This window comes from Bactrocera neohumeralis, chromosome 2, assembly GCF_024586455.1.
Source record: "Bactrocera neohumeralis isolate Rockhampton chromosome 2, APGP_CSIRO_Bneo_wtdbg2-racon-allhic-juicebox.fasta_v2, whole genome shotgun sequence".
Lineage (NCBI taxonomy): Eukaryota > Metazoa > Arthropoda > Insecta > Diptera > Tephritidae > Bactrocera > Bactrocera neohumeralis.
This window is the reverse complement of record NC_065919.1, coordinates 52746224-52767978: the sequence shown is the minus strand read 5'-3', so window position 1 is coordinate 52767978 and position 21755 is coordinate 52746224. Positions and strand designations below refer to the sequence as shown.

Genomic DNA, 21755 nt, shown 5'->3' with positions numbered 1-21755 from the left:
ATGTTGAGGCATGGTACCGAGTTGGCAATCGTTGCCCGGATAAAAATCCGTGTCAATTCCGGTTACTTAGACACGACTGTCGTGTGAACGGATATCGGAAAAGAATCGCAGTCAAAGCTTTCTTGGCGAGAGTTGGGAAGGTGCACTATACAACTTTTTGAACTGATATAAAAGCAGTCGTATATATTCACAAGCAAAGAAATTGGATGTCATATGAACGGCAGCCGAACGACGTTGAAATACGATTTTGCATGTCAAAAATGCTCCATGAATGCTACTAAAAGTGCCGTTTTTGGAATGTGACTGGTGATGAAACATGGATTCATTACGATAACGCAAAACGTGAAAAGTCATATGTAAAGTTTGGCCAACAAGCCAACGGCCAAATATCCATAACGCCAAAGTAATGCTCTGTATTTGATGGGATCAGATGGGCGCGCTATATAATATTATGAGCTTCTAAAACCGTGTGCAACCATCAATGGGGAAAGTTACTGGCAAAAGTTCAACAAACTGAAGCGAGAGATTGCCGAAAAATGCCTGTAATGCGCGTCTAGACAATGTTCGGCCTCATGTTGAAAGACCAGTTAAAAATGTTGAAAAAAAATAGAGGCCGGGAAGTTTTTGTTCACCCGCCATGTTGCTCAGATCTTACTAACATTTGTCCCAGCCGATTCTGCACACCCTCACTGGTATATAGTTCCCATCAGAACATGGTATTGGCTTTATTTATTCGTAGCTCCCTGTCTTTTGGGTTGGAATCCGCAAATAGCCAGAAAGATTATACTGTATTGTTTAGCTTTAGAAATGAAATTTAAAATGAAATACACAAAAAAAACTCACATATTTCAATCATTTGTGGACTCATTTTGCAATACCACGTCATTGGCACATATATTATGTATTACTTTGTAAATATTTAAATATTCATATGTCTTTATTTGCATGAAAATGATACACAATGCAATAAACAAATTGAGTAATTAAAAAAATATACATTATTTGTTTATATGCACGTGTACATGATTTTTGACTTTTGTGGGGTTAAACGTATTTCCTACCGGAAGGTAAACGTTAGCACCTTAATTACGTTGTTTGGAGTGATGTTGCATGAATAAAGAAATGTTAAGTTTTTAAAAAATTTATTTTAGTATAAATTTAACGTCAACGGAATTTTCTCTGATGATTTGTGGGAGCAAATGTTGGTGAAAATATTGATATTCAGTTTAAAGACGCCACTTCATTTAGTCAATCAGCAAATTATTAATTAATTACTGAGGTTAATCAACGACCTGCTAATTGACTCAATTAACAAAGTATTTAAAACATAACTCTTGGAAAAAATATTGCAAATTAATTTGAAGGTTCTCTTTAATTAAGTCAATCAGTAAGTTTTCTATTTATTACTGACGACTTAATTAAGTCAACCAGCGAATTCGTTGATATGTTAATCGACTCAAATTAATAGAGTTTTCAAAATATATTTGCAAAGTAATTTAATCAGGAAATTGTCGATTAATTATGAGTTAATAAAAAATTGTTAATTGACTCCATTAAATAAATTTAAGAATACATATACATATTTGACTTTTGGAAAAAATATTGCAAAGCAGTTTAAAGACGCCTTTTAACTTAATCAGGAAATTTTCGATTAATTAATGAGTTAATAAAAAAGTGTTAATTGACTCAATTAAAAAAAATTTCGAAATTTAGCCTTGATGAAAATATTGCAAAATTTTAAAAATATTAACAAAACAATTAATAAAAATTTAAAAATATATTTTACCCTTAAAGAAAATATTGCAAAGTAGTTTAAAGACGCACCTTAATTAAGTTAATCAGAAAGTGTCATTTAGTTAATGAGATAATAAAAAATTGCTAATTGACTCAACTAATAAAGTTTTGAAAATATGTTTAACTCTTAAAGAACATCAGGCAAAGTAATTGGTGAATTAAGTTATTCAGCAAATTGTCAATTATTTAATAAGTTAATTGAAAACTGCTAATTGACTCAATTAATAAAGTTTTGCAAATATGTTAAACTCTTGAAGAACATAATGCATAGTAGTTCAAAGATGACGCCTAATTAGAATGAGCAAATTGTCAATTAGTTAATGAGTTAATCGAAAAATTGCTAATTGACTCAATTAATAAAATATTGAAAATATGTTAAACTCGTATGTAGTTCAAATATGACGCTTAATTAATGGAATCAACAAATTGAAATTATTTAAATTTTGCTTATTGACTCAATTAACAAAGAATAATAAAAATATAACTCCTGGACGAAATATTGCGAAAAAGTCTCTTAATTGAGTCAATTAGAAAATTGTCAACTATTTAATGAGTTAATCGAAAAATTTTGCAAACTTCACAACACATGTTGTATCATGCGATTTAATTCGTCATCTCTGCGACAGACAGGTGAAAAAACTCTCCCAAAGAGATTAATTTGCTGACGCAAACTAAACTGGAAGTAACTGGAACTGCAAACCCGGTTAGTAGCGTCCCAAAATTTAATCCTAAATGCGCATATAAATAAATAATAATTCCTATGTTTGCCGTGTCTACAAATTAGCGCAAGTTTTTTTCCACAATAGTGACGCACAATTCACTTGGATGATGCACCTTTATAGGGTCCATAATAACAGAGAATAAATACAAAATAAATACTTAGTACAGTTTAGGTGTATACTAACATAAGAGACAAATAAGAGTTGGCAACACTTGATTAACCGCCTGCGACAAACATAATTTGTATCCGTAGATATGTAAATATTTTGCCAGCTGTTTCCGAGAAAAACAATAAAAGTGAATTACTTTAGATTCGACGTGAAATTCGGCCTATAGAACTACTTGTTTGCGTACTTAGTATACGTGCGGGTATGTGAGTGAGAGCTTTTGCTAAAAATGGCTCAATCGAATAATTATCATCAGAACTGAAGAAGGGTAAACACATTATCTTAGACATATCTCCTATTTATATTTAATTTGTATTTATAGCCAAACAACTGCTCATATCTCTTAAGTTTGCTATCTGCGTAAAGAAAAAAAAAACATATTTAAAAGTGAAATTAAAAACATTTTTTATCACCTTCTTATTTGTGTTGCTTATGCTTTTATCCATTGCGGATTTTGTGCCATAATTTTCTTCTTCTTCTTGTTTTGCTATTAAATCACTGCTGATTTATGGACTTCGCTTTAATTGCTTAATCATTAAGCAGCTTATTTATTTAATTACTTTTTGTTGTTCCGATGTCGCATTTTACTTGTAAACCCCGCACTGGTACCCGGCAAAAAATCTTTTGGCGATTTAAAACTCACTGAAAAGCCAAGTGAAGACGTGACGTGAAATAATAAATATGCTGCAATTACTTCGGTACGGGTTTACAGAGTACAAAAACAAAAGAGTTTCGCATTTGATGCTCGTTGACATTCACAGCAGCAGGGAATCAAATTCCAAAGCGATAAATTTCAACTGATGTTAGATGTGTGGTTCATAATGCATAAATACTTCAGATATTAGAATTAGTTAGTGAACAAGTTCTTAGGAATGTGCAGAGGAATCTTAAAGACAACAGTAAATTTACTTATTGAACTAAGTGGCATCTTTTCACTCTCTTTATCAACAACCGTTTATTTGAAAAAACTAAAATTTCGTATATACGTACTTACAATTATAGTAGCCATTAGTTCTTGCAAAAAAAAATATAGTTAATATTACGAATCATATGTAAAGCGACAACAATACAAATACTCAAGAAAATTCCGACTTCAACTCAAAGTAATTCAAAACAAAAAAATATAAAATAATGTGGCTCAGGCATTACTTGCTTCTTGGAACCACAGCTAACTTCACATTGTTACTAATTCTTTTCATCCGTCATTAAAGCAAAACTAGATATGATTGAGAAAAATGGAAAAAGCGACGGTTAAGAAAGTTGTAATAAACAAGAAAGCAAGAAACACGGCAAATGTCAGTTTCGGTTATTTTTTTTCGTTCGCCGAAGGTAAGCCTACCGAGATGTTTAAGCCTCAGACTTCAAAAGGCTGGACAATGCAGAAGTAATTGGCTGGATGATTACAACTTATTCTCCACCATACAGCGTCCGTTAAGATAGCCTTGCCACAAAAAAGCCTTTTGACAGTGAGCAGTAAGAATCCCTACGATTGCGGTCTAATTCAGTTTGCTAAGAGCAAGTAGATCAAGAGGCCAATGGAGATCCAATTCGGTTTCATACCAACGTGAGCGGTGTCGCCTCCGACTAGCTCATTGGGTTTTCAATTGTCAGTGATTCTGCCATGACAAAGCACCCAAACGAGTCTAGCATCAAGCCACTTCTAGTGAGGCTAAACCCTACTTGACTAGCTTTGAGCGCACAGTTTGCGAGCTCAGTGCTAGTATTGGCGTGTGATCAATTCTCTGGTTTCTGTATCCATAACGTATTTAGGAGAGTGTAAAGGCAGATATATAACAATTTATAAGTTAATAGAGCTGGAGTTTGAAAAATCCTGAAGATTCAGTCAACAATTGGACCATCAGAAGGCAGCAAACGGCCAGACGCGGGCAGCTTAAACCAATACTAGAGGAACTGTGTTTCTCCAGGTCAAAACCAGGCCACCCAGAACATAATAGTGGGTCTGTACCTACCTTATAGTCTAGAGCTGGCGCCAAGTGATTATTACCTGTTCCTGTCTATGGCAAATTATTTTGGTGTTGGAAAACTTGCCTCAATAAAAGCTTGTGAAAATTTACTGCTCCAGCTTTTTGCCAATATAGTCATATGTACGTACACGGCAGTCATTTGACCAATTCTAATTGGTTAGGTGGTCGGCATTAAAGAAAACAAATTTAATATTAGGAAACTAAATGTAATACAAAGAGCAGCCTATGCAGGGGTTACAAAAGCTATTAAGTCCTGAACGACTGAGGCACTTAATATGCGTCTTCATCAACTGTTCATAGATGAGTTTACTCGGAACTTAGCAGAAAGTTGTGCTATCAGAATAACACCAATTAGGAGATTGGAACCGGAAAGAATATGGGCATAGGCCAGCTGCTAAACCTAAGCAAATTAGACCATATCCTCCGAAGGGTTTCAAAAGTCACTTTCAGGTGAGGTTACCCTCTTGACGTGAATAGAAAAGAGTTGTAGTGGTTCTATGCCAACGGTTCCAAAATGGACTAAGGAGTAAGGGCAGGGATACACTCCAATGATATTGACATTTGCCTTACGATCCGTCTACCAAACTCAGCCAGTTCTTTCAAACGGAAGTACTAGGTATATACCAGGTCTGTAGAGTTTTATTGACTAACTACGACATAATACAGAAAGCAACCATATACACGGATAGCCAGGCGGCATTGCTAGACTTGTCGACGCCAAGTATTAATTCCAGTGCAACGAAAAGACGGAAAGAATTCAAGGCGGAGTTACTATCATGCCCACTGGTGACGGGAGAGAGCTTTATTTGCATTATGAACAAATAGCTGAGCTGATATAAAGAGGGACTTATTAAACATATTCAGAAATTGTATATATAGAGTTATAGCCATTATAACAGGCTTTTGATCTTTGGAGAACATGCGCTAAATAATTTATCTTCCACTTTCTCTGTGAATGCTCAGGTCTATCGCAAACCAGACACAAAATGTTTGGACGGCTATCCATAAAAAGCATAACGGACATAAGTAGATTCATTGAGAGCACCAAATAGTTTGGGCGCAAGGATGAAACTGGATATAAAGATAATAAGGTTCTAAGGTAGTACATCAAAATGGCGCATCCAACGCTAATTGAGTCCAAGGGGGCAGCACTACTACCTACCTACCTATCTGGCTTTCAACTTAAATGGTGGTCATCTCCAGCAATGTCTAGTCTTTAGCTCATTGAGACGTGATACGATTATCTTCCACGGCTAATCTAATCTATTTAAATCTAAAAGAAATTGTGAGAAATCTTAGTAGCTTTATCAAATCTACGGAGCCTTTGAATGGCGCTTGTTTTGTGACTCACTTAAAGCATAATATTCTTATAATGGCAAAACAGTTATTGAATAAAAAAAATAAAGAAAACAACAACCTGAAATAATGAAAACAGTTTATTTGAATTCGCAATTTGAGCTCCTACTCAATTTACCTTTAAGTGTGTCATCAGTTTCAAATAAATTAGAAAACCTGCAACTGATAATTTAAAAACAGCTGGTGTTTTTAGAACTAAAACTTCATGGAAACAACAACACACATTTTCTAAACTAAAAGTATGTATTTCGATCAGTTGTTCTCAATTCTACTTCAATTGCATGCTATCAAGTGTTTGGCTATAAAATTGCTGAATAAATAAGAAACTAAATCAATAACACTCTTTGGTGGTAACCATTGATTACCACAAATAGGATGAACGAACGAGCTGAGTCAAATTGAGAATAACAACAGTTTACGTTGTAGTTGTAATATTGACTACTATTTGTTATTAGAAAAGAAAAAGTGTACGAAAAATTTGCTCGAAAGGGAGAAGGAGTAAAATAAAATTGTATAAAAACCTTAGAGTTTGCACAATATTTGAAGGATAACCAACGTAATTGAAGAAGAAGCATGAGAAGAATACTGCCAGAAGCGAAATAACTCGATGAGACAGGCGAAATACATATTTTTCTGTGCACGTAGGGTAGAGAGTAAACGAAAGCTTCATTAAATCCACAAGAAAGCAACCGAAAAATGCAGATTGCCATCGATTGTGGTTGCCATTAGGTAAACGATCTACCGATGAATATTGGAAAAAAATCAAATGCCAAAAATGCAACAAGGTAGCCAAGTAAGATTGCCAAAGCAAGTGCGGAAAAAAATGGAATTGAGGTACAGACATCTGTTGGAAAACTTTGCTACACAATTTAGGTCGTCAGTATGTGCAGACAATATGTGCGGGTAAATCGTCTGTTTCGAGAGTGCAAATACTTCATTTGAATGGGGCTGCAAGTGGGCGCGAGTAATTACTATATACACGTGTGGAAATTGTGTTTACTCTGGGTGTATTTCTAATGTGTCACTCAAACAATTTACTTATATGATTTTATCTTATGAATATCTTATTTAAGTAACTGGGGGTTAGGGTAAGGTCTGGTTCGAGTTCAACTATTTGCTGGAGGACCAATTGACCAGTGAATTTGGCATAAAGTAAAAATAATATTTATTATCATTCGATAGATTATACCTTGGCATGCGTTTTTTGAAGATTATCTCTTTCAAATGTTCACTGCGGCTACGTCGCAGATGGTCTCTCCGTTCAGACCAATTTCCCATGACTCGTTCGAGCATTTCGTAAGGTTACTGACGATTGACACGCGTGATGTTTTGCTGGAAGGCTTGAATCGAAGCGAGATTGTCCGCATAGACTTTAGATTCTACATATCCTCACAGGAAGAAGTCTAACGGTCACACGAACTTGGCCAAAACGTGAAATTATCTGCTCACTGAAGTTTTATCTCAATAAATCCATTGATTGATGCCATGTGTGGGAAGTGGAGCCGTCTTGTTGAAACCAAATGTCGCTGAGGAGCTTCAATTTTAGGCTACGTTCTCACTGGAATCATTTTTGAGAAATATGGATCGATGATTCCACTGGCCTACAAACCACAACAAATTTTTTTTTGTCTGGACGAAATGGTAGCTCTTGGATCTATTCAGGTTGCTCTTCGTCCCAGTTCATCGCTGAACAAAATACGTCGGATCTTCTTGGAACTTTCAAGAGCCCTAGCGTAGTGATGTCGCTTAGGAAGGTCGAGCATCTTCAGTTCTGGCACAAGCTGTATTTTTTATCTGGTCAAGGACTTTCAAGTCGGCTCTTTTGGGTCAGGTTACCCTCTAGACGTGAATGGAGAAGAGGTTTGGTACGTTAGAAGGATACTACTTCTGCCTATACTGACGAGTCCAAAATGGACTGCGGAGTAGGGCTGGAGTATACTTCAATAATCTTGTTATCTCTCTTTCTATTTGTCTACCAAACACGCAGCATCTTTCAAGCGGGAGTGCTAGGCACAAGAGAGCTCATAAAGCAACCGTATACACTAGAGTGTGTGACATGAAACAAAAGACAATAGGTCCAGAAATAATATATACAGACTGACAGCCATTATCGCGAGACACTAGCTTTTTGTGAAGCATATGCTAAAAACCAGCCTTATAACAATATTTGTCGCCGTTACAAGCAAGAAGGGAATTTGGAAACTCTTCCCTTTCTCTCTGAATGTCCAGCTCTATCACATACCCGACATAAACTTCTTGGATCAGGCACCAAGTCTTGAATGGCTATCCATAAAAAGCATAACGGACATAAACAGGTTCTTTGAGATTACTAAAATAACCTTTGGTGCATCCAGCACTAAGTGAGATCATGGTGGCAGCACTCCTACCTATTTACCTATCTACGTCTGGTTCAAATTGTTCGAGTTCTATTGGATGAGTATAACACGATTTCACCCTGTAGTATAAAATATTAGAAGGAAATACACTATTGAAGTTTAGTTGACATAGTTTTTACTTTGTGAGATCGGGTGGAAAGGTTGAGCTACAGATATTACCAGAAAGTAGACCTTAGTGTTTCTTCAAATCAAAAAGTATCACATGGAAATGGATCTGAATGGATCTGGAATGGATTTACTATGCCAATTTTGAATATACATATAATATGATATACCTATCTCATACACACGTTCTAACCCACCCAGAAATATACTGTTATGTAACAAAATCTTGTTCTAATGACTTTGATAAGTAACTTTAGTTGTTGATAAGTGTCCATCAAGTGCTTAAACACACCTAAAAATAATGCAAAAAAGTCAGTCAAAAAGAAAAAGTGTGAAACGACTGGCTTAAGATTCTTGAAATGAAATTCTTTGCCGCTTATAAAAATGAGTCATACAAAAACTTGGTAACAATGAATTTTTCGACGCTTTCAACGTAAATATACACAAATTTATATACCTACAGCCATAAATAGCACCGTATACCTATATGCAGCAGCTCATCAGATCATGATGTCGAGTAAATATTATGGTTTACCTACACCTATTCACATTTGGTAAATAAATTTTGAGAGCTGTTAAAATTGATAAGTCTACTAACATATCTACGACTTTGAATGAAAAAGAGAAATTGTATTTGTATGTATATACTCGCATATGCGTGTTTACTTTCTTGTTGGGTAGTGCAGTAATACTGATAATGTCTAGAGATTTTTGCATTCATGGCATGATGCCGGTGCAATGATTCATAGCGCAAAGTCACATGCTTTCTTAAAAGAACGTCTTATCTGCATGTGCCATTTCAAAATTGTTTACAGTTTTGAAGGTTAAATTATTATATTGTTTTTATTTAAAACGGAAATAAAAGTAATATTGAAAGCCGGAATAATGGAAAGCTATTCATTAAATAATATAATTAATAGATCCGGCCACGCGTTGCTGTAATATACAGTATACATTAAATACTGTTATAATAAACTCTTTAATACAGTGAAAACATTACATATTTACGTAAAAAGACAAAATTATTACCGTTATAATAATACAGGGGGTTATACTTAGCATTTGGAAAATGATTGATGACAGTATTTTGCTATGGAGAAAACAATGAATTTTCGAAGTCTTCACCGGAAATTGAGATTTTTGACCTTGAGCCCTTTTTATAGACATGGCGAAGCTGCAACAGGATCTATTGAACTTCCCAGTCAAAATGGGTGTTTTCAAAATATTTCCGGTGAACTTTTTGATGATAAAGCGACAAAAATAAAATTCCGCGGGTAAATGACATTTCAAAAAAATATTTTTGCTAAGTTTGTTGGACTGTCCTTAATTACTATGCCAAATATGAGCGCGATCTGTCAACAAGTTTGTTTAGAGCGGCTGCTTAGTTCGGTACACACATTTCAGTTGTGCGTTGCAGTTTTTTCAATGAATAAAAATATTGAACAAAGAATTTGTTTCAAATTTCGAATTTCTAATCAAATTTCATGTATGTATGTGTAATCATTGTGAATGTTGGAAAAGACTTGCGGTGATTCAGTTTTATCAAATACATAATCCTAGGAGTGGTAAAAAGCCTTCAAAGACGATCGAGAGATCGTTGAAGATATGCCTCGTTTTGGACGACCTTCGACCTTTTGAGCTGATAAATTAGATGATTAGAGAGTTGGCGAGGTAGCTCGACATTTCTTGCGAGTCTATTCGAATGTTTTTGGCGGATATTTTGGGTACAAAATGCGTTCTTGCTCAACTCGTCCCGATAAAGCTGATTGTTTTCCGAAAAGGGTTTTGTAAACAGATCTCTTTGGTCGTAGGTATTCCGATCCCACATTCATTGAGAGCATTATAACTGCCTATGTGACATGGGTTTCTAATTTTGACAGAAAAACAAATCAACAGTCAACGGAATGGAGGGAAAAAATGAGCCTAAACCAAAAAAACTACGTCAAAGCCGCTCAAAAATAGAGGTGATGCTTATTGTTTTTTTCGATATTTGTGACTTGATGCATAATGAATTTATTCCGGAGGGACAGACAGTCAATAAGGAAGTCTGTTTGGCCGTATTGAGGCGTTTTATGAGAATATCTGTCGAAAACGACCGGAATTGCGAAACAACAATTCATGGATTTGACACGATGATAATGCACCATCGCATCGAGCCACGATTGTGGCCGAATTTATAGTCCAGTTATTTAAGCTTAAATTAGGTAAGAATCTCGGGTGTCAATATACAAGTATTTATAGACATATAAATGGGTATATCGAATTCCGAGGTGAGCTTACTATAATGACTGGACTATTCAATGCCAAAACCTCAATGAATACTATCTATCAACCACCGTATTCACCAGATTTAGCCTCAAATTGAAATTGCCGCTCCTGGGAACCCGTTTTCAGTCATTCGCAGAGATAAAACAAAGGGTGACAGAAGGATTTGGAGGCTATCCCAAAAAGTGTCTGACTTATGAATTATTTGAACTTTAAAGGTAATTGAGTTATAAACTCTCCTATCTTTTAAGTTGGATCTAACTGAGCACAATGTGCTAAATTTCATAAAAATCTGTTCAATAATTGAGGAGTCTACCGCGGACAAACAATGTGACAAGTAATTTATATATGTATGTAGAAATATGATATTTATGAATTGGTCCTTTCAAGAGTTCTTTTAGAGGTTAAGGCTCTCCATTATAAAAACATGATATTACCTTTTTTTATATCTCTAATCGCTCAATAGTCATAAATAACGACTTATTAATGTAACACTTAGCAGTAGTCTTAACTTCGCGACCTAAAGATATGTACATAGTGCAGCGTGAGTGAGGTTCAGTTGTTATGCAGGATATCAAATTTAGTAAATTTTTTTGGAAAATAATTTAAATAATTATCTCCCAATTAGCATGAAGTGATATAAATTCTGGGAATATTAGATATTCCTTTTACTCAATAGCTATTGCTTTAGAAAATAGTCCATGCCAAAATTCGGGAGTATATCTCATCAAATGAAAAAAGTTTTTTCCAACCATTTTATTCCATTTTATGGAAAATTTTTGTGGCATATTTAAAAAGTTGCCTTTAATATTCAAAAATATTGCATAAACACAAAGGTAGCTTTGTAACCACTCTGCCTCAATCGCTGCAGCACTGTGTTCACACCCTAAGTACATTAGCGAAACACACCACTTCCTTCTAAGCACTAAAGTGCAAAAGTTCGATGTCCTTATTACCAAATCAATTTCAGCATTCTACTTTCAATATGTCATTCAACTGTGCCACAATTTTGTTATTTCGATTTTTTTTTTATATATGTATATGTATTACGATCTTAGGTAATCATAGAAATCGACTGAAAGTAGCACTAAAATGGCAGCAGAAGCCGAATTGACAGCAAATGCACTCACTCACCCACTCAAAGTGAAATGAAATCAATTCCAAATCAAATTTTCGTATTAAACTGAATGTAGGGGAAAAAAATATTTAAGAGAATAAAGCAACTAAAAGCAAACGCTGTCATTCCATTCCATTTCATTCAATTGCAGTCGATTGCATGTTGGAGAGTTTTTAGAGTAAATAAAGTGTACATATCTACGACTAGGTATACATACATATGTATATATGAGTACGACATATTGACAAGGGCATATATAGCGAGAAAGTGTTCTTTTGGTATTTTGAACTTGCTTTTTTGTTACAAAACATATAAATAAATTCTAAATTATGAAATAAATAAAAAAAAAAAATTATAAAGAGACTAAATATAAATTTTTTCCTAAAACAATTTGAGATAGCTTAAAATATTTTCAATTATTTTGTCACCATATTTTTATTTTTTTCTAAAATTTTTTGACACAAGTTTGGTTTTTTAAATTATAGTGCAAAAATTCAAAGGTTTGTTCGGCTAAATGCCATACTTCGCTGCCGACAATCTAAAGCGCTAATTTTCGATTGCATTTGCTAATTGAGATACCTTTTTGTTAGATCAAACTAGTTGGGAACTGTTGCTTATAGACACACTAACTGAGCTAATTTACATTCGCTCAGGTATCCAGTTGTTTATAATGAACAGAGCACGAAAAAGTATCCAGTTGCAAACTAGTCCAAATCGATGCACAACATGTGAAAACACATACATCATACATAAAAGTCTCTAATCGCAGTTTCACCCACTCTATTTCATATTTTCAATATAAAAAAATAGAAATCAAAAATAGAACACGCAAATATCAGACGAGCAAATTGCAATGTTCTATGCCGGGTCGCCGTAATACGCGCAGCAGCATATCTAGAATTCTCGCAATAAAATACCAGTCTTATTGCTAGAAAATTTCTCATGAAAACATTCAACGCAAAATGTCGAAGAGTTCAAAAGTTCAAACAGCATTGTTTTTGTTGCACCTTTATATAATATATATACACATATCCACACGTGAGTGATATAGATATCTACAAGTATGTTCATACTGCTTTCATAAATAAGCTCACATTTGTCTAGCATATTTGAAACATTTGTCAGCCAATTCATTTTGGCACAGTTCGGAGAATTTGCATGATGGCTTCGCGTGTCTTCAATACAGTGATTTGATATTTTTCGTGACAAATCTATAAATTCGAATGTATTAGTTACAGTAGAAAGTAGGACAATAGAAGAAATTAATGGTTGAGGTAGGCAAATTTATGGAGTTATATATAACATTTATATGGTTTCATCGAACATTTTTGTAAAGATTTTTGATATATTTTTAGTCTGGTTAAATTAGTTCTTACCGCAATATAAAAATCCGTTCCGAAGGTTTATTACTTCCGTATATTTCAGTTTTGTGATTTTTCATATATGTACTTATGTATGTAAATGTGATATTGTCAGTGGCATTATAACCTCACTTTTGGTCAATTCTGTAAATTAAAAGAAACAGACATTTTGAGAAAATAAATTAATTTTTTAGATATTAATTGTTTTTTTTTTCAAATTAAAATTTCCAAAATATGTCAAAAAATATTTAAAAAATTTTAAGGAAAATTTCAAAAAAAAATTTTGAAGCAAATTATATTTAAAAGAAATATTTAGAATTTTCTTTAAATATATGCTTAATTAAAATAATGCTTATTTACTATTTTGCTATTTGAAAAAAAATTAATTTGTTTTGATTTGAAAAAAAAAATTAATTTGCTTTTTTTCGCAGCAAAATTCCAAACATTTCTAAAGATATTGAAGAAAAGTTCTAAAATAAATTTTACAAAAGAAATAGTTCTAAATTTTTAAAAATACGAATTACTGCTTATTTACTTTGGTATTTTTGGAAAAAAAAACTATTTTTTTTATAAGAAATTTAAAAAAATATATATAATATTAAAAAACTTTCTTTAAAAATTTATTAATAATTTTTCCAAATTTCTTTAACAATTTTCAAAGTATTCCACAAATTTTTGCAAAATTAAAAAGTCCCAAAAAAATCTTAAAATTGTATAAAATATTGAACAAAATAATATAATAAATATTTTAAAAAGAAATTTTCAAAAATTTCTTTAAATATTTTCATTATTTTGGTATTTGGAAAAAAAACAAATTAATTAGTTTAGATTTCAAAAAAAATAAATAAAAAAATCAAAATTTCTTTAAATAGTTTTAAAGCACACCACGAATTTTCTACTTATTCTAATTACAAAATTCAGAAAAAAAAATTAAATAGTATTTAAAAATTTGTTTAATTTTTTTGAAGCTTTAAGAGTTACAAAAAAAATTTGTAAGACATTGAAAAAAAATATTAAAAAGAAAAAAATTTAAATTTCCTTAAATATGTTCTAAAAAAACTAAAACAAAAAAAAAACAACAAATTAACTGTTTATATATGTATATATTCAAATTGTTTTATTTTTCAAAAGCAAAATTTAAAAGTATTTTAAAAACATTTTTTCTAAAAAAATTCAAAATTTCTTTAAATATTTTCCAAGTTTACCACGAATTTCCTCAAATTTTAAAATTCCTAAAAAGATTCTGAACAATATTTTTAAGAGAAGTGTTTCTATTTTTGGTCGGAAATTGCTATTTCAATATTTTCAGATATGTTTTTAAAATTAGTTTCAAATTAATGCTTATTTACTGTTTGTAGATTTAGAAAAATAATTTTATTTGTTTAGATACTAAAATTTTTTGTTTAAAAAAATTTGTAAAATTCTAAAAAAGATTCAAAATTAAAATTTTTTTTAAGTTTTTCAAATCTCTAAATTTTATAATTTTTTTAAAATATTTTTTAGATATTTTGAAAAGGAATGTTTTGAATTTTAAATTTAGAAATTAGTATAACTCAATTTTTTGTTAAGCCAAAGTCATCAAACTTTTTTCCAAAAAAAAATTGAAAACAAATTTTCTATAATTTTCAAAATTTTCTATAATTTCTCCAAATCAAACAACTACTTAAGAAAAGTTATATTTGAAAAATTTCGGTCGAAAAATTACTAGTACCTAATCTTTTAATTTGATTAAACAAGAACTTAATCGTGAATGAAACTCCATTCTGAATAGCTCCTATCTTAATACTTTTTTTCAGACTCATTTCTCTGCAACATTTATATATATAAAACCTATATATCGATTAGTTTTAGGTGATACGTACAAACGTTAGATGAACAAAACTATTATACTCTGTAGCAACATGTTGCTAGATTATAAAAACAATAAATAAAAAAATTAAAGAAAAAAATCCAAAAACAAAAAAAAACTATTTTTCAAACTTTTTTTTTCAAAATATGCCACTTATCGATTATTAACATATACATATGCACAATTTGTTTATAATTAACAGCGGCACTGCGGTCACGCTGGGAATAACCAAATGGTGCTAACCAATTATCACCATTAATTATGGCATGTAGATATGCTTGAACTATTTTTAGATACTCTTTATTGACAATTACGCACACTCAGATACACATACACACACACAACTGTGCGAAAATAGCGCAAATTTGCTGTTGCCCTTGGCTTCAAAGCCAGGGTTTGCTTGCTATTTTTATCAGAAGACAGAAGACGCTTGTGCGTGCAGCGTGATTGGGGGCTCAACTGCGAGTTGCAAGCGTAAGTGACGAGCGACTCCCTTATTTTATTTTTATGTAAGCGCACTGTGTGGTCATTAATGGTTTGGTTGCTGACTAAATTATCGCCAGTAGTGCGCAAGCAAAGCAAAAATATCTGCAAAACCGTTGTTGTAATTAAGAGAAAAGCAAGAGTTGCAGACGCCCATAAATTTGCGAGCGTTTTTTTACCGTAACAAAATATTCAAACATATATTTTTAACTTATAAACAAGAGTTAAAGCATTATTTTTATTTATAATCTGCTGCATTTCGCTGAGTCATATTTTTAGGTTCCAAGTTAAGTTTAGTTCGTCGGAATGTTTGACCTTAAAATGTTTGTGCTTCAAAACTAAAAAAAAGTTTGCTCTTTTTACTTATAATTTCTGAGAGAAGCCCTCTTTTCTGTTTTCTTATCTTAAACATGGTCGATTGGAATGAAGTGCTTGTATGGAAAGCTGTTTCATTTGATGAGGTATCTTCAAGAAATTTGGTATGGAATATTTTCTAAGGCATAGTGTAGTCTCCGAAATTGTTCAGATCGGATCACTATAGGAAATAGCTCCCTACAAACTGATTGGTGAAAATCTAATTTTTATAAGGAATCTTTTTATTTGTAAGGTGCAACCGAAGTTGATGTTTTTTCTTGAAACCTAAACCTAAACTTTTGGGTTAATTTTAGGTTAGTCTATGTGGAAAAAGATAAATAAGTTTACTTACTAGACTCACTCGAAAATGGTGTCTATGCTGTTCTTCGTATCTCCTTTAAGATAATTGGGTTAGAATAAATAGGAATAAATATTAATACATACATTTGAACGACTTTGCGAGACTAAATCGCAGCTAATATTACTATATAGCTTTTCACACCATAACCCTGGGATAGGTAACCATAAAGAGCTTGAATTTCTATCCGACACAGAACTGAAAAGTTAGTAAGTTAGTAACAATTCTCAAAACTTTTTGGTAAACGTTTTGAATAGCCACAACAACTGGAGGTACAACCACAGCATTGACCTATTCTAACTCAACTTTGAATAATGATATAATCTCCTCCTGAAATGCTTAATATCTGCACAATGCAGAATTACAGGTTTATAAAACGGTTCATTCGCTTTTGTTTCAATGCTTCGTCTACTTCTTGGAATATATTTTACTAAGCTAACTAGCGAACTCATATATTTACAAGTGTTTCCGTTAGGGCTAACAGAGCTTGAAGCATGAAAATTTCAGTATTTCATGTGGATTAACATTCATTATCGGCTAACTGTAACGAGATCTGCATGTCATGATTTGGATACTCCATATTTAACATTCCATTTACCGATGATCCTACTCAACAAACCCGAGTTCTGATTGAGTGTTTCCCAAAATTAAGGCATAAAATTATCAGTGATTCCAAGGTTATTATAGTATCTCGAACACAAGTTTTGGGCAGCACAAAACAGTGAGTAAAGGTCATGAGGTCATCGAAAACTTGCCTCCATCCACCTCTATTAACAAGTTGAAGAAACAGTGCTTGTAAATCGTCTTATTCGAATCAGAGAGACAGCAGATAATAACAACATCTTTTATGTATGAATCGACTCTAGACATTTTGGTTAATGTTTTGGGTAGGAAGCGTGTCAATTTCTACACTTGCATCAAAATGACTGAATCTATTGCTAAGACGACACATGGAATTGAGGAGACAAAAGAGATGCTTGAAAACATAGCTGAGGACTCTTTATGAAACATATCATTGCTGGTGACGAGACGTGGATTTATGGATCCACCGTCGAAACTGTCCAACAATTTAGCGTTTAGCGCTTCAAAAATGAGCCGAAACGGAAAAAACCGCTGAAGCAACCGAAGGCCATTACTGCCGAGGCAAGTATATTGAAAATTGAATTAAACTTAAACATGTTTGTATTGAAGCATTATACTATTTTGAAGGCGTTAGTTAATATTTGTAGTGAAATACGAAAAAGCTTAGCTTTTTATTTGTCATGGTTACATTTGATCAGATGATATCAATAACATAATTTAGCATAATAGTTTCGAAGAGATCCAGATTTTCTATTCAACGTTTCTCATAAAAGACATGTCATGAAGGCAAGAACATTCCTCATCCCTTCTTAACGATTTTAGACACGCCAGTGTATGGAACTATACAATTTTATTTAATGTAATGACTTCGTGCGGCCATATTAAAGGCAAGTAATATTATTATGGACAAATGTTGTGCTTATTTATCTGAAACATGTGTTGTAAATATTTTACAAAAGCAGCAATTACATTGATAAGCGAACTAGCTGAAGACTTCGTCACAGTCTCTAGAATGTTTGGAGCGCACTTAAAATTATATACAATATATATAACTATGTACTAGGGGATCCGGCCACGCGTTGCTGTGGTATACATTTTACACTATTATCCATATAATAAATTATTCAATACAGTGAAAATTTTATTAACGAATAAAGGCGAAAACGTTTTTGTCGGTATAAGAATCCAAGGGATTGTACTTGAGGTTTAATTTTGAATATGTTCATATAAATAAATTTATTTGGCAAAATAACGAATTTAAGGCTGATTTCTCAATGTCTGGTTACCAGCCTTCTGTCCAGTTAATAGAGATGTCCGCCTAATAGAGCGTCCATTTAATAGAGCTTTCACTGTGTTTTTTATTAATGAATTGTTTTTACAATCTTATCTTCTAAGTTGGTTGCAACTGGACACAATGTGCTAAATTTTACTAAAATCGGTTCAGTAGTTTAGGAGTCCATAGCGGACAAACAACGAGACACGTACTTTTTATAAATAAAGATTACAGAAAATCATATGAATCATAGACTGCGTAATTTGTCATATAGACATTAATTCATAAAAACCAGAAATTTCTCGTATATCTTTGTATGCGGGTTCGGCTTATGCCATGTTGCAAGCGATAAACGCCTTTCAATCACTTCAATTTGCGGACATTTGCTGCCATTGATACTGCAAACGCTTGCTAACAAACCGTTAAACGATCGCGGTTATCTGCGTGTAGAAGTCTCTGTCCTTGCAAGGCATTAAACTTGATAAGCTCGGTTGGGTCACGTGTCGAACTGTGCTATGTCCTATGACAAAGCATTTTGTCTGTGTGACGTTTGTTGATCCACTGCGGTCAGCGTGTGGGTGTATATGTGTGTGTAGCGGTCGTTGCACTTCGTCTGCCATGATGGACAGTAATTCGTGGAACGCTATTGCTGAGCAACCGCGTACTTGAGGTCATTTACAAATTGCATACCAGTGTGTACCTGTTGATTTAATTGTTTTCAAATTAAGTGCAACGACAAACCTACATGCATAGATACATACATACATACACATATCTATATACATATGTACTTGTATACGAATTGAACTCAGCGATTTTGAGGAAGAGCGGCTAATTAACGAGCTTATCATTTGGAATATATTTGTAATCAAACAGGAAGGTTGTTATTCCATATCTCATATTTGGGTTGGCTGAATTTTGACATAACGGTAAAAATTCCATTGAGTTCAAGAAATTTATTTTGTCTATATTATAAATAAGAATATATATTCACAAAATACATTTTAATACATACATTTATTGGTATGTTTTGAGGATGTTTTGTGTTTATGAAGATATTTTCTAAGAAAACTAGTTACGAAAACAGTTTGTAATGCCTTAAAAATTTAATTTTCTCATTAGTTTTCGTTTTTTGGAAATATCTAGATAACTGTTTTTAGAGTTTTGTGAAAGATGTTTCTCTTTCGTCCTTGCACATAGACATTGGTATTAATTTCAATACGGTTTTAACGGGTGATTCAAGTCAAGATACAATAGCCTTTTTTTACAGATCATACGCTAACCGTGTCAAGCTGTCATGTTACTTTTGGTTTAGTATTCTTTGGTATTTCATCATGGAAAGACAACGTTTACAAAATCGTTCAACTTTATTACGAAAATTCACGTTCTGTAAAGAATGTGTTTTGAGCGCTTCGCTCAAATTATGGGCAACATAATTGGCCTACTGAGCGTACTATTCGCAACACCATCACCCATCTTGAGAGCCAGCATTCATAATATTCGACCGAATAGACCACGCGCATCACACAGTGAAGAAAATATAGCAGCAGTAGCTGAGAGTGTTCACGAAGACCGTGGAGAGATGATTCGGCGCCGTTCGCAGCAACTCGGGTTGTCGTTGGGAACGACTTGGCGCATTTTACGTCAAGATCTTAAAGTGAAAGCTTACAAAATACATCTTGTGCAAGAACTGAAGCCGATCAATCTTCTCAAGCTCACTTCGGTGAGCAGATAATTTCACGTTTTGGGCCGGTCGATTGTGTGATTTCACACCGTTATCCGGTGGGGATATGTCAAGTCTAAAGACTATGCGGACAATCTTCCTTCGATTCAGGCCTTTGAACGAAATATCACGAGTGTAATTCGCTAATTTAAAGTCAAAATGCTTGAACGAGTCATTAAAAATTAGACTCAACGGATGAACCATCTGAAACGTAGCTGTAGCCAACATTTGAAAGAGATAATATTCAAGAAATCAATGCCAAAGAATGTTGTTTCGAATGACAATAAACATTCTCCATTAAATTTAAAGTTTCTGTTTTTATTTCTTAAAAAAAGGGGGACTTCGAAATGGATCACCCACCCATGTTTATATATGTGTATTTATATCTCTACTAGTGGATGCGACCACGCATTGCTGTGGTATACAATTTATACTATTATTCATATAATAAACTATTCAATACAGTGAAAATTTTATTTACGAATAAAGGCGAAAACGTTTTTGTCGGTATAAGAATCCAAGGAATTGTACTTGAGGTTTAATATGTTCATACAAATAAATCTCAATGAGAAAAATAACGAATTTAAGGCTGTTTTCTTCTGTTTCTGTCAGTTCCAATTAAAAAAAATGGTTCTTTACGGAAAGAAGGAACCTTGGTTAGTTTACCAGAACTTAACTGACAAATGGCTGCTAACCAAACATTGAGAAAATGGCTCTTAAGGTTTGGCATTTTACTGAAAATTATAATTACAGCTGAACTTTCCTAACTCGAATCACCATAATCCACAAAACAACATCAAGTGATGGCAGGAAATTTGTATGCAATTTCAATTCTATTGCTAATTCATAGTTCAAGTTGTGGAGAACTTCGAGTTATAGAAGTTTGAGTTATGAAAGTTCAACTGTAGGATATTTTTTTTGGGGATTGTGAATACGTGGGTCTGTTTAGATATATATACAGTGAAATCTCCCATAAACAGGCATTGACGAACCAGCATTTCCGTCCAGCTATTAGATTTGTCCGGTTAATAGAGCGTCCATTTATTACAGCTTTCTCTGTATTTCTTATTTATGAATTGTTTTGACTATCCTATGTTCTAAGTTGGTTCGAACTGGACACAGTGTGCTAAATTTTGCTAAAATCGGTTAAGTAGTTTAGGAGTCCATCGCGAACAAACAACGTCACATGTAATTTTTATATATAAAGATATGTCTACACAACAACGTAAAATCTCTCGATTAGTTAATTTTTATAAATACACTCCGTTAATAGGAAGCTTCTTCCTATTTAACACCTGTATTCAATGCGTATTTATTGAGCCCATTACCGGCGCAAATACCTGAGATTAAGCCAGGGTTTCGCCGCCTCGAAATTTAATGAGTTTGGCACACAAATACACACTACTACGTATGCATATAAGTAGACAAGTAAATATCAGATGTTTACTTAGAAGCTTTGTCCGTTTATGTGTTGGCGCTGACCATGCGAAATGTATTTATAACTTTTCAATTTTCACAACTCTAGGTTGGTTAACTGTAAATTTGTTTACACTTCGCACTTGAGCACAAATCAGTTATTTACACCAACAAAATCAACAATAACAACAACAGTATTTCTGCGTATTGATTTAATCACGAAAAAGCGTGTGCCACAAATAAACGTCAGCGCTGGCTTTTAAGTCAATTCATTTTAAATTTCCTAATGGGAAAATAATTGCAAGTCATTACGAAACACACACACAACCGCAAGCATACTTCACTGCCCGTGTATGTGCGTGTGCGCTGGCAGGCTCAACTAAAGCTATTAAAATTTTGCGAAGCTCATGCTCTCCCAACGCACCAAAGTAATGCCACTAATATGCATATA

The 21755-nt window shown here is 33.3% G+C and overlaps 1 protein-coding gene and 1 pseudogene across 6 annotated transcripts in view; both read right to left on the bottom strand.

Annotated features, from left to right (window-relative positions):
* Nucleotides 1-21755, bottom strand: part of LOC126760820 (uncharacterized) — a 163857-nt pseudogene that overhangs the window by 54424 nt on the left and 87678 nt on the right.
* LOC126751187 (sodium-coupled monocarboxylate transporter 1) overlaps nucleotides 1-21755 on the bottom strand; it is a 153144-nt gene that overhangs the window by 94660 nt on the left and 36729 nt on the right. For 3 of the 6 annotated variants that reach the window (XM_050461234.1, XM_050461232.1, XM_050461233.1), the window contains exon 2: nucleotides 13282-13410. The exons of the other annotated variants lie outside the window; for them this stretch is intronic. The gene's annotated coding sequence lies outside the window, so the exon portion shown is untranslated. The remainder of the gene's footprint in view (nucleotides 1-13281; nucleotides 13411-21755) is intronic. 6 annotated transcript variants of the gene reach the window in all.